We start from the raw sequence: 13,978 nt of genomic DNA, 5'->3' as shown, positions 1-13,978 counted from the left end.
AGGTGGCACAAAGGCCTATGTGTCCCTTTCCCTGGTCTCAGCCTGTGACTCTGCTACCTAGTCACATTCTCATTTCCCTGTAAAGTTAAGAATTTTTTTAAAATTCTCTCTTATTTTCTGGTAGTGGTTTCTTGTTTCAGTTTTTACATCTGGATATTTCATTTCTCTAAATAGGAAAACCTAGAAATACAAATTTTTTCAAATAAACATCTTTTCCCAACTCACTGGCAGTGTCACCTTTGTCATGTAATGTGATATTCAGACCATCCGACACAATTGCCATGCACCAAGTGGCCCCTGATACTGAGGATGGGCAAGATGGGCCCAGCCCTCCCCTGTCAGAGGGTTCAAGCCCCAGGGGAGACAGACAGTGAGGTGGTTTCAAATATTTGTGATCAGCATTTTAGGAACAAAGAGCGGGATCCTGGGGGGAGCAGGAAAACCACGTCTAGGTCAGGGATGTGGGTCAGTTGTAATTATGTATTCATAGAGCTGTCTGTCAGCACGTCCCCATGGTGGGCTTTAGGCACACCACGTCTGGTCAAGAAAGAGGCTGCCCTCAAAGGCTCTCTGCACTCCTTCAGTCTTCCAGAAAGGGTCATGGCTTGCGGTCACGGCTGTGACGCCAGAGTTGGCTTTGGACTCTCTCGAGCTTCTGGCACACTTACCCTCACACAAACCTCAGCCCTGGCTTCAGACAACTGCATCCTTCCTGAAGCCCCAGGCTCCTGTGTCACCTCCCCGAACCCTTACTCTTGCCACCCACTTACTTCTTTTCCCTCAGACATTTGTCAAAATGTTGGTGAAGCAGCTGCTGCTCCATCCCCAGCCCAGCTGCTGAGAGCATGGGACCCCTCCTATAGTCACAGAGAATGCTCCTGACTCCAGAAGCCACCCTGAAGAGCTAGCTCAAAGTTTCCCTGTCACTTGAAACCAGTAAGATCTCCACGTGCAGTTTTCCCACCGAAATGTGCAGTTTTCCCACTGTCTTGGGTCAGCCTGTCTTGCAGGGTTCGGGCCTTCCAAGGTAGATGTTCCTGGTCTGTGCAAGACCTACACACCCCTTCCCACAGCAAGGCAGGGTCAGGCTTGGCTGAGCCTAAAGGCTGTCACTGTCTCTCTCCTAGCAGCAACCCTGACAGCCTGGGAAATGGGGAGAGGGTTTGTGGAGAAGAAGACAGAGCTATAGGCAAAGTCTTCTTAGATAAAGCAACCCCAAGGCCTCAAGGGATCTATTGACAATGTTGGAGGCCTCTGTTCCTGGGCAAGGGCACCATCAGCCTCAGGTAGGCCCGCCCAGCTGTCCCCACTCCAGGGAAGCAGGAAGGGCCTCTGACATCGGCACATGATACTCTCCGCCCCTCTCCCCCCAACACACACGCACTATAAAGAAGGCTTAATCGGGTTTTCTTTGGGACATCTCTGTGCACCCTCTCCAAACTGTTCTTAGAGCTGAGTGTCCTCCAGCACAAATGGCAGAGAGCAAGTGCCCTGCTGCTGGCGAGCACAGCGTCTGGACCAGCCCAGAGGGAAGTGGTCATCAGCCTCACCCATGGCCATCAGTGTCCCCAATCCCCGTTGCACTAAGGGGCAAACTGGCCCCACTGCGGGGGGCAAGAGTACTCTCCATGATCACAACCAGGTGGTGATGGAGTTAGGTTGGAAGCCTAGGACTCCAGCACCCAAGGCCTCTAGGCTGCCTCAACCTGGACAGAAAGAAAGGAAAAAACCATCCCTGCCTTGCAGAAGAAACAAAGCTGAACATGTGTGCATGCACCTTGGAAGTGACCGTGACTCTGGTCCAAGCAGGGTCCATTGAGCCAAATGCCCTTTGGGACCACCTCGTCTTTGCGGGGTGGCGGGAAAGCCCTCACCTCCAGTTTGCAAGGCGCTGACAGTGTGACCAATCTGACCAATTAGGAGCAAGTTGCCCTTTATAAAAACCTTACGGCCACCTTGGCAAAAGGGAGTGCAGCCCTGTTAGCTGCAGAATCTATAGTGAGCGCTCAGCTGCGGCCAGGCTCTGCAAAAGAGTCAGGTCCCCAGGCTGAGGCCCGTCGCAAGGTCAGGCCTGGACACTCCTTGTTTTGGGCTAGGAGGAGTGTTCCTGGGTCGAGCAGAAGTCCCGAATTGGGCTTGCAAGGTTCCATGGCCAGCATCTGTGTGGATCAATGCTCTCCCTTAGCAGAGGTTATGGGGCTGTGCAAGGTTTTGTTTTCTAACGCCCTTTTTGCCTTGCACATCTCCAGCTGTAAATGGAAGTAAAGGAGATGGTGCAATCAACTCTCCCACTGGTTTGGCCCAGTGTGAAGGCTTTATTCTGTGTGGGTGGCACACCTAACCTTGGACGTGAACGACCAAGCCACTCCTTCACCTTCTTTTCAGTACCTACTGAGTGCTGGTCTGTAGCGGGCGCCATTCTAGATGGCACAAGCATTATAACGCCCAGTCCCAGTCACTTCGCCCCGGACCTGGCTTCCCAGAGGGTCATGTGGTCCACTTTCTCTCACACCAGATTCATCGTGTCTTTATGTTCCTTGCTGACACTTGTTTCTTTGGTACTCCGAATTGTCTTGATGCTATTATGAGTAGCATCTTTTAATGTAATGTTTTCTAACTTGCTTTGTTCTTTTACAGACATATTATTCATTTTCAATATTCCTCTTGTGCCTTGCTGAATTTTCACTGATGTAACAGTTATTGAATGGATAGTTCATGAATAAATAGTGCTGCTTTTCCCCCAGTTTCTCAATACTTATTTTTCTTATTTGGGTTCTATGTCTTATCCAATTGGCTGGAATTCTTAAATTATTTTGTCTGATGGAATTGATTCTGGTATTTCACTGTTGGCAGCTGGCTTACAAAAGCCACCCTTTGTCATGATAGGACACTGTGTTTTACTGCTATACTTAAATATTTTTATTAGGATTAAGTGCTGAACTTTTAGACTCTCCTCAGATGGTCATAATTTTTCTTTTTCATTTGTGCCACGAATATAGTGTGTTATGTGCACAAATTTCCATATTTCCCACATTTCTTGTGTTCTATGAACACCTCAGCTTGGTGACGGCAGAGTTTTGTATCAGCGTGTTATAGGTTCACACTGTAATACTGTATGCAATGTGCTCGTCTTAGAATCAAAAGTGAGATTGAGCTGTGATTCTTTTTCTTTTATTCATATTTGCATACAATGTTTGGGTCATTTCTCCCCCCTTCCCCCACCCCCACCCTAACCCCCCCATCCCCTCCTTCTCCCCCACCCCCTCGCTACCTGGCAGAAACTATTTTGCCCTTATCTCTAATTTTGTTGAAGAGAGAGTATAAGCAATAATAGGAAGGAACAAGGGTTTTTGCTGGTTGAGATAAGGATAGCTATACAGGGAGTTCACTTGCATTGTGATTTTTTTTTTTTGATCAGTAGATCGTTAGTGTCTTATCTGCTTCCTGACATATTACATACTCAATAACATGGTGTTTTCCTGTGTCTAAGACAGCTATGTGGCACAAGAATTGCTTGTTTTCTGAAAGTCTGAATTTCCCAAGTAACATTTGCAACTGGAAATTTGCAAAGTACCTCATATTTTCCACTTTTTCCTTTTTTTGGTAATACTGGAATTTGAACTCAGGGCTTCATGCTTGCTCAGCAGGCTTTCTACCACTTGCTCCTCTACCAGCCCTTTTTTATGTTGAGTATTTTTTGAGATAGGGTCTCAAGAACTACCTGCCCAGGCTGGCTTCACAACCGCTGTCCTCTTGATTGCCTACCTCCCAAGTAGCTAGGACTACAGGCATGAGCCACGGGCGCCCAGCTATTTTCCACATTTTCATGGGATCTTTTCATCTGTTTAACTGAAGTTTTCAATGTGACTAGTAAACGTGACTCCATTTTTCTTTCCCACACCTGAAGCAGGTCCTTCCCACCCTAGCCCAGGCCCGTTCTTTTTTGAAGAGACTTAAGAGATCGTAACAAAGTCCCTCATCTTTAAACTGCACTTGGCGCTCGTTTTCTGTGCACAGGTGTTTCTCATGTTTTGTGAACAGATGGTGCACAGAAGTAGAAGCCAATAAACAGGACAAGATGCTTAATGTCATCGGTTGCCCTCAAATGCAAATTCAGACCACAGCTGGATTGCCATCTCATCAAACAGCTTTTCGAAAGTGAAAAGAAGGACAGCACCATGTTGGTGAGAACAAGAGGGGAGGATGTGCCCTCATGGACCCTCAGTGGGCGCATCACAGGACAGAACTTTTGGAAGGATGATTTGGGGTGTCTGCTAACATAAAAAATATGCATGTCTGGAACTCAGCCTCCCACCTCTAGAAATTCACAGAGAAATACGAGCAAAGCTGCTCATCTAGTTATTTCAACTGTTTGAACAATCATGTCGGGGGTTGTTGACCTTAAACACACCAGCACAAAATAAAGGCTGATGGATGAGCAAAAGAACAAGGCAGATCTATACGGAGCTGACATGGAAAGAGGTTCAGGATATATTAAATAAAAGAAAGCAAGTGGGAGAATCTGCTTGTAACTTCTTTGGGGGGGCAGGGCTGGGGTTTGAACTCAGGGCCTTTCACTTGCTAGGCAGGCGCTCTACTGCTTAAGATGCATCTCCACCCTTTTTCCTGTGGTTATTTTTTAGATAGGCTCTTGCTTTTTGCCCACTCTTCCTACTTTATACTTCCTGCTGTTGTTTTAATGCCAGGCATGCACCACTGTGCACAGCTATTGGTTAAGATGGAGTCTCGTGAACTTTTCTCCCTGGGTTGGCCTCAAACCATGATCCTCCTGATCTCAACCTTCTGAGTAGCTAGGATTACAGATGTGAGCCACTGGTGTCTGGATGTAGGACTAGAGAGAAAGGCTGGAAGGAAGCCTACCCAGTGGCAAACGGGCCTAGCTCAGGTAGGAAGTCCTGGAGGCTGATGGGAGATTCCCTCTTGCACTTTGCATTCCTCCATCCTAGTGAACTTTGTTACAAAAATCATGTTACTTTTATAATAAAATAAAGGCAACTTAATAATGGAGGAATCTTTATCAATCATTCTTTTATCATTCTGAAATATCCAACTGGTACAGTGCTACAGTTATGCAGACAACACTGCTAGGCACACAGTAACACAGGCAAAAGTCTGATAGATCAATATCATGAAATAGTAATGGCATCTTTTATTTTTTGGTTACATGGGATACATTTTTTGAACCCAAAAATAGGACGTGAGCTGGATCGCATGGGAGACAGGGCAGAAGCGGGACTGGGATCCCTTGCATTCAGGGCCAAGGGTCACTCCCCAGTCCCCAGTGTCTCCATCACTGGAGGAGGCAGTGCGCTATGAGCAGACACATTTGAGAGCACAGGGGGAAGGTTGGTTACTGGCTGGGCTCTAGTCATGGCGCCCCAAGGACTCTTCCATGCAGCTTTCTCTTCAGGGGACCATGGGTTCTGGGCCAGAAGAGGTGTGGCTTCTACCTCATGAAGAAGGAAGCTGACCCCATAGTCACTCAGTGAGGCAGTGATGGTACTTTGTAGAGAGCCAAGGCCTAGGAACTCAGGCCTTGGAATTCATAAGCACATGAGGCCTTTGGAAGACAGTAAACTTGGAGTGAAGCAGAATGCTGGCCATGGAGCCCTGCAAAATGCCACCAAGAGACAGAGGACCCCCTAAAACACTCAGAGGATGCAGCCAAGGTGGTAGGAGAAACTGAGGGAGGAAACCATGCTCCTGGCATCTAGCCTTTTTCTTAGCCCCATCCTTACAGGACCCCTCTCAGAAGTGTTTGCAAGGACGTCCAGTTTGAACATGAAATTTTGGGTAATTTACCCAAAAAACATTAAGCAATGAGGAAAACGATACAAGCACCATCTATTAGAATCTTAGGGAAACTGGTAAAACTGAGGAAAAGGTGCCAAAAGCAATAGGTATGGCAGGCTTTTTGGAGACAGGTGGGAGAGGGTGTTGGGAGCTGCAGATTTCAGACAGAAAACATCCTGCTTCATGGGAAGGGGTATCCGTTGGGTGCAAAACGAAAGTGGCTTGCTTAAAATAGTGAAAGTAAGGTGTGCAGGTCACCAGGGAATCTGGATTGTGACCAAGAAGCAAGACAGACCAGACTGAAGGGGGAATTAGAGTGTGTACAAGAATCAGTTTGCCCTTGAAGCAGAGAGGAGAGAAGAATGGGCCTCATGTCTCAAAACTGCTAATCCCATCGCCTGGGGAGGACACAGACTGAAAGTTTGGGGCAGAGGGGACGGGGAGGTGGCCCAGATTGTAAGGCAGAGCTCTGTGAACCTAGAACCTGGCCCTGGCTTTAACCCTATTTAAACTCCCACACAGAGCTGTCCATGAAAAAAAGCGACTAGTACAAGTTGAAGAGGGAAAGAACTTGGAACAGACATTTCTCTAGAGATGTATCAGTAGACGATGGGCACAAGATACCCAATGTCACCAACCCTGGGGAAAATGCAAATCAGAGCAGCAGTGAGATGCCACTTCACACCCATGAGCGTGAAACAGAAAATGGCAAATGTTGGTGAGGGTGGTTCCTCAAAAATTAAAAGTAAAATTCCCATAGGGTCAGCAGTTCCACTTCTGCATAGAGAGCCAAACGAATTTGCCAGGGCACTACGGTTTACATGGAGCTGGTCCCCAAAGGTTCATGTGTTGGGAATCTGGTCCTCGGTGTGGTGATGCTGAGAGGTGGAGGGACCTTTACAAGGAGAGGGTTTGCAGAGCTCTGCGGGCCGCTCCCCGCATCCCTCTCTGGCTTGCTATCTGGCCGCGTGAGATCTTCCCTGGTTTCAAACTTTTTGCTCAGGCTGGTCTTGAATTACAATCCTGATCTCTGTCTCCCACGTAGTTAAGATGCACTAGTCTATCAAGCATTAGGAAAAAAAAAAAAAGAAGAAAGAAAGAAAAAATTCATTTACCCATGGAATTTCAGAAAACAACTACTAGTTATAATGGCCAGTTTTCGTTTGGGAGCTCATTTTATTGTGCTTGCTTTAGCCTGGGAGTGCCTAACTTAAAAGCATGTGTGTGTGTGTTATGTATGTCTGAACATTTTTAGGATTTTTTTTTTTTTTGGTAGGACTGAGGTTTGAACTCAGGGCTTTGTGCTTACAAAGCAGGCACTCTATGGCTAGAGCCACTTCTCCTCCAGTCCATTTTGCTCTGTTTATTTTTGGAGATAGAGTCTCGTAAATTATTTGCCTGGGCTGGCTTCAAACCTCTATCCTCCTGATCGCAGCCTCCCAAGTAACTAGGATTACAGATATGAGCCACACTGGTGCCTGTTTTTAGGATGTTTCTTAAACTGTTATTATAGAGTTAATATGCAAAAACCATCATCTCTCCAAAAGTTGCCTATTCTAAAGTTGCCTTATCTCAACCAGATCTAACTGAAGAGCAGGTATTCAAGTGCTAACTTTTAAACTCTTGGAACGAAAGTAAAATCATTTTAAAATAGAACTGTTTAAAACTAGCTGATTAGATGTGAACAAGTTATCTTAATCTGTTTCATTCTATTGAAATAATTCAGATTTATCTTTCTTATAATATATTTGGGTCAACTAACATTTTTTATAAATTGTTATTGTATAGAGAATTAATTTAAATTGCTTTCATCCTGGGTCTCCACTGAATATTTTATTAGGAAAACAACTGATTCTGGCTAGGTTAAAAATTACCAAGTAGAAAAGAGCTATAAAAAGGCATGAAAATATTTGTAAAGTAATCTTTCGTAAAGGATTGTTTCAAAATGGAAAAGGCAGGATAAGACGAAAAAAGAAAAAAACCCAGAAAACTCAAAAAAGTATATGGAGTAGTTCTTAAGAACATAAAAGATGGAGCTTACAAAAAGTTCATGTGTGATTAAGGTGGCTTCAATTAAAGGTTAGCTAAAGGATTTTCTAAATTCAAGATTTAATGCACTGATGAAGAACTAACACTTAATTTTATGTGACTATAAGAGCAAGGCTATCTTAAGAATATTATTCTTCTCTTAGTGATATTTGCAAGAAGCTGGGAAAGATTTTTATTTTATCAAGAAAATTGCCTGAGTTTCTTGCAGATTTTGACCGCTTTTGACTACTTAGGAAAGTGAACCTTTACTGAGTCAAGATTGATTTGAGTATTTAAATCTTTTAAATGACTACCTTATCTCTGTGTTTAAACAACTATAATTTAGATAGAAAGTTTTTATTTTTGTCAGTGCTATCCACCTATTATTTTACTTAACTAAAGATTCTAAGTGTTACCACAAAGGTGAAAGCTAAATTAATATATGACACCTGTGTTGTCATGGTGCTACTTGTCGCTGGCTCCTTTGTATGCTAAACGTACTTAAGTTCCCCAAATATTGAAGCTTTCTGAAATACAAAGTTTAGGAAAACACTTTATCAAGCTGGTGTCCTCCAAATTAAAATCGTTAGTGATGTTAGCCCTTTACAGGCTTGTGTCCACATGTCCCTAATTGTAACAAGAAACGCCTGATGGTCCTAATGTGATGCTGTCAATCATAATTATCCCACAGAGCTAATCTGTAAACAGAGCTAGTCTGTTCTGTCAATTGCTAAAGTGTTTTTCAAAGTTTCAGCCACAGCTATTCTAATTCTTTTGTCATTTCAGTTTTGATCCATCTCTGGAACATTTGCAATGGGGCTCAGAGAGGATGACCCCTATAAGTACTTCCTTATCAAACAAGTTAGCTTTTAGCTAATGTTTGCTTTGGTTGGGTTTTGTTTTGTTTGTTTGTTTTTTTCAGTACTGGGGTTTGAACTCAGGGCCTACACCTTGAGCCACTCTACCAGCCCTTTTTCATGATGGGTTTTTTCGAGATAGGGTCTTGCAAACTATGTGCCCGGGCTGGCTTCAAACCTTGATCCTCCTGATCTCTGCCTCCTGAGCAGCTAGGATTGCAGGTGTGAGCCACCGGCGCCTGGCTTGTTTTGTATTTTCAATGTACAACGTTATAACTATTGTCTGTTGAAGTTCTGCAGAAGTACAACTTCTAATAATAGCAACATGAGCTAGTATTTTTTGCTGCTAGGATGTCACCAACAGAACAGATAGAATTATAGTTAATGGATTGTAGGTAATCCCGGCCTAAGAGCCACTTCTGCTAATCCTCTTTGTTGCTTCAATTTGGCCAAAATGTCTTATTGACACTGACTCCCATCTGACCTGTCTGTCACTTCTCCAATGTAGGATCACTTCAGACCAAATGGGACATCTCATCCCAACAATGAAAAACAACCTACCAGGACAAAGCTCATCCCAGAGGCGAGGGACCATTAAAGCAAAACCACAAGATGGTTAATTGGTGGATATCTTCAGAGAAAACTGTTTAGAGACAGTTTAAATTGCTCAAAAAAGAGGAGTAGTCAGAATCCAAATGGAGTTGCTATGTCAACTCTTCAAACGTAACTCAAATGAAGAGGTTATAAAGAAAGGGTTCCTAAACATAGTTACCTAATACTAAAGCCCGCACCTGTCTACCTTCCCACTGAACAGAAACTCACCCCTTTTCTACTCCCTGCTATTTCCATAGCTCCAGGAGAAACACAAATGCCTCTCCCTACTTATGGGCATTACAACTTCTTAGGAACAGGAGAGTTAGTCAACTCCTATCTCCACTAATAGGTCTAGCAGTCGTATCAAGCATAGGGAGCTGAGTGGAAGGAATTATTTCTTCCTCCCTGATCTATAAAAACCTGTCGCTAATAGTAGCCAACACCCTAGACACCATAGCCCCAATCCTCACTGATTTACAGGGACAAATTGACTCTCTAGTCACCATGATCCTACAAAACAAAAGGACTTTAGATATGCCTCTGCCACCCAAAGGAGAACCTGTGCTGCTCTTAGGAAAGACAGCTTTCAGGTCAACAAATCGGGACAGGTTCAAACCAACATTCATAAATTAATTCAGCAGGCTTCTCAACTTGGAGCATGACTCACTGAAGGCTGGCTCACATGGGAAAACACCTGGTTAGGGCTTTTCCTGGCTCTTTCCTTCCTGGGAACTATAGCTTCCCTGTTACTTCTCTTTATTGGACTTTACATCACTAATTTTCTAAGTTTGTTTTCTCTCATTTCCAGGCCATTAAATTACAGCCCAGGTTCCAATTAATACTATCGAGTAGCCCAGTGCTCCCAGCCCCCTGGACCAGGCTTCCACACAGTTCCATTTGGCTACTCAGTTAGATCCTGCTGTGTCCCCACAGACTGCCCTACAGCCCTCTGTCAGAACAGCAAATACATAAGCAGAGACAGTCTACAATCCTGCCTGACTGGAAGCAGCTCCAAGATGTGACCACTGCCCCACTTAAGCCAGGATTGGTTTTGTTCCGTCAGGGAGGAATACAGAGGAAGCCCCCCTTAAGGAGGCATGGCAGGAATGACATACCACGAGCCAGGTGGGATGGGGAAATAAGGCCAAGCATGTGCAGAATTTAAACCATGCTCCAAGGACGAAACCACCGATTAGCAAGGCCCATGAAAAAGAAATAGTCAATCAGCAAAATCCCTAGGAACCTCATAAAAGCCTGTCCTGATCCATATCACTCAGTAGCAATGATATTTTCCTTGTTGCTAGGCTACCCAAAAAGTAAACCTTTCCTTTTCCTACTCTCTCTTCTTGGTAAATTCTTCTACCAACTCACAGCTCCAAAATCCACAGCAGCAGTTGAGTTTATGGTGTTGATGGTGATGATGGCTTGCCTCCAAATGCATCAAGTTGTTTACTGTAAACATCTACAGCTTCCTGTATGTCAATCAACCTCAACAACACAGTGCTTTGAAAAAAGGCAATACAATCAAATACCTCTGAACTCCGGGTACTTACATAGCATTCTGCCCTAGGATGCACACAAATATTAGACGTCCTTCCTTTCAATACAAGTCAGAAAATAAAATAAAAAGGAAATAGCAACAAAAAGAATATGCTCCCCTCCTCCCCACCCCCAAATGCTCACCTTCTTCATGTTTTTGAGAGGCCAAGAAAGGGTTCAAATCACTTCCAAATGTACGTCCTCCAGACTGTTTTTGGGATGTGCCACTGTCATTCGATCAGAATGCAACGACCTTTGGTTTTCTTTCCATTGTTAGATTTCAGGCCCATGTGACTATGATTTGTAGCTGAGAACTATTGCATTTCTTCTCAAAACCATGGGCCACCTGAAGTTCGGGGCTGGTGGAAGTTGACATGAGTGAGGTTCCCTGGTCCTTTGAGGCCACCCCCAGCTAGTCAGGTGCTGATGGATCTGGATGATGGGGGGTTCTTAAACCTGATCAATGACTCTCCCCTTCCCCCCAATCGGCTTGGGATTCAACCTTCCATTATGGGGATGGTCAAGAATGGGCCTCCTGGTCACATGAGCTGCTGTCACAGACCTCATATGGGTGGCCACCTCGGAAAGCTCAGCACTCTTGGAAAAGCCTCATACTTTGTGTTGGCTGTGGGGCTTGGGGGTGACTAATAGCAGATCCCCTCTGTGATGGTGTGAATGGATGTACTTCCTGGCCTTTCTAAATATAGATTGCATCTCTGATTGATGGGTAGAACTGGGTGGGGGACCATATGCCCTCAGAGACACATGAAGTGTCTTGGGGACTGAGGTGGGAGAGGGGGAGGAGCTGGGTGGCCCTAAGCAGCAAGGCTAGTTCATGGGTTCTTCTTGGCAAGAAATGCAGGTATTTAACTGGTGGGGAGATACAAGGAGGTGAGATTGTTGGTTCATGAGGATGTGATGTGAGTAGGAGGGCACTCCTCAGAGAATATGAGAGAGGGAGAATTGTGTGGGGCTGAAGGCCGTGCACGGAGGCAGAGACACAGGGCTGCCTAGGCTGTGAGTTGGGAAGAGCTACAGAGGGCTGGAGGACGTGCGCTGCCCACAACCATAGAGTGGAGAAAGAAAGAAGCAGGTAGTGGGAAGAATGTGCCTCTCATTCCTTTTCTTTTTTTTTTTTTTTTGGTGGGACTGGGGTTTGAACTCCAGTCTTTGCACTTGCAAAGCAGCCAGTCTACTGCTTGAGCCACACCTCCAGTATATTTTACAGATGGTGGTCTTGGGAACTATTTGCCTGGGCTGCCCTTGCACGGCAACCCTCCAGATCTCAACCTCCCAAGTAGCAGGCATGAGCCACCATCGCCCGGCTCTCCTTCCTCTTTTGGTGCCACCCTAAGACTCCCAGCTAGGGTTTGAATTTCCTTTACAGGCACCCCCGGATCTAGTTCCTGTGAACAGGTCCTGTAAATCCTGGCCCTAATGGAGTCCTGGATTTGGTTCAGCTCTCACTTCTTTCATGGCCAAGGAACCCAAAATTTACAACTGGTACCCAGCAAGTAGGGGTCACAGGTGACTCTCAAAACCCAGAAAGAATGGGGGTGAGCTTGGGTGGCTCACCGAGCTTGAATCACCCAAGCGCCAAGGCTGTGTTGTGTGAGGTGTTATTGTTGGCAATGAGTATTCAGAACATGGTAGACACTCATTCACAGAGGGATTATTAAACACTAAGAAAATAATATGGAATACAGAGAAGGCGGTTTGCAGTTATTCTTGTGGGGTATTTATAAGAACAAGGATACCAGAGCAACAAACTCAGTAAACAAAATGGCCCAGGTGTAGGATTACAGCTATTTTAAAGCCCAAGGTCACAAGACTTACAAACCAAGACAGTCAGACCACACTCCAGAGTGTTGATCTGTGCCTCTCTTTCCCCCACACTTTACAGATTTCCAGGGCTGGGTGAAGAGGCGTAACTCTGGTAGAGGGCTTGCCTGTCTGGTAGAAAGCCTTGGTTCCATCCCCAGCACACACACACACACACACACACACACACACACACACAAATCTTCCCCAAATTTCCTATGATATAATGTGTGTGTGTGTGTGTGTGTGTGTGTGTGTGTGTATGTGTGCCCTTCCTTTCTCTTTACGAAGTTCTTTATCTTGAGTATCTCAGCTTGGAGAGACTGTGTGTGAAGAAGAGAATCCTAATAATCATGCAAAAAGATTTTTGGCATGCCAATGTTCGTTCTAGTGTTATGGATAACAGAAAATTTGGAGTAATCTCAGTGCTCAAGAAAGGGGGGGCCAAAATGCCCAGGACTTGCTACTTTCGCTGCTTTCTTCTCCTACTCGGTTCCCATGACCCATCCCAGCAGCCAGTCAGAGTGGACCCTGGGTTCTTGCCCCTCCCCCTTTTCAGCTGGAGTTGGGGGGATCCCTGGGGTTCCCTCTCACCTGCTGCAGCCTAGCACCTGCCAATGAGATGAAAGACAGAAGACTGGTGACGTTTTGGTTTCTGTGGATCCAGACACATGTGGGCTCACTGTATCCCTAAGCTCGTGAAGTACTGGGCCAATAAATTCTTTGTGTAAGCCAGTTTGAGTTGGTTTTGGACACTTAAAACAGAGTGTACAAACGGCCAGTAAATACATGAAAACATGTTCAACCTCTTTAGCTAGGCCCAGAAGACCAAAAATCGTATGTTCTCCCTCATATTCAGACTCTAGATCAAGGGCAAACACAGCAAGGGGATTGGAATTTGATCACATGATAAAGCGAGAGCACACAAGGGAGGTATGAGGATAGGCAAGAAACCAAAAAAAAAAAAAACAGGATAGCATTTGATGTCCTCAGTGCAAAGGAACTAATGCAGAAACTTTAAAGTGACAGAGGCCAATAGGAGAAGGGGACCAGAAACTAGAGCAAAGGTTAGTTCAAGAAGAATTAATTTAGAAAGTAACACACACACAGAGGAAAGCAATGCAAGTCAACTCCCTGTATAGCTATCCTTATCTCAACTAGCAAAAACCCTTGGTCCTTCCTATTATTGCTTATACTCTCTCTACAACAAAATTAGAGATAAGGGCAAAATAGTTTCTGCCTAGTAGCGAGGGGATGTGGGGGGGGAGGGGGGAGAAAGGGGATGGGAGGAAGGGGGGAAAAATGACCCAAACACTGTATGCACA

Source organism: Castor canadensis, chromosome 8 (assembly GCF_047511655.1).
Source record: "Castor canadensis chromosome 8, mCasCan1.hap1v2, whole genome shotgun sequence".
NCBI lineage: Eukaryota > Metazoa > Chordata > Mammalia > Rodentia > Castoridae > Castor > Castor canadensis.
Note: the sequence above shows the minus strand (reverse complement) of the source record.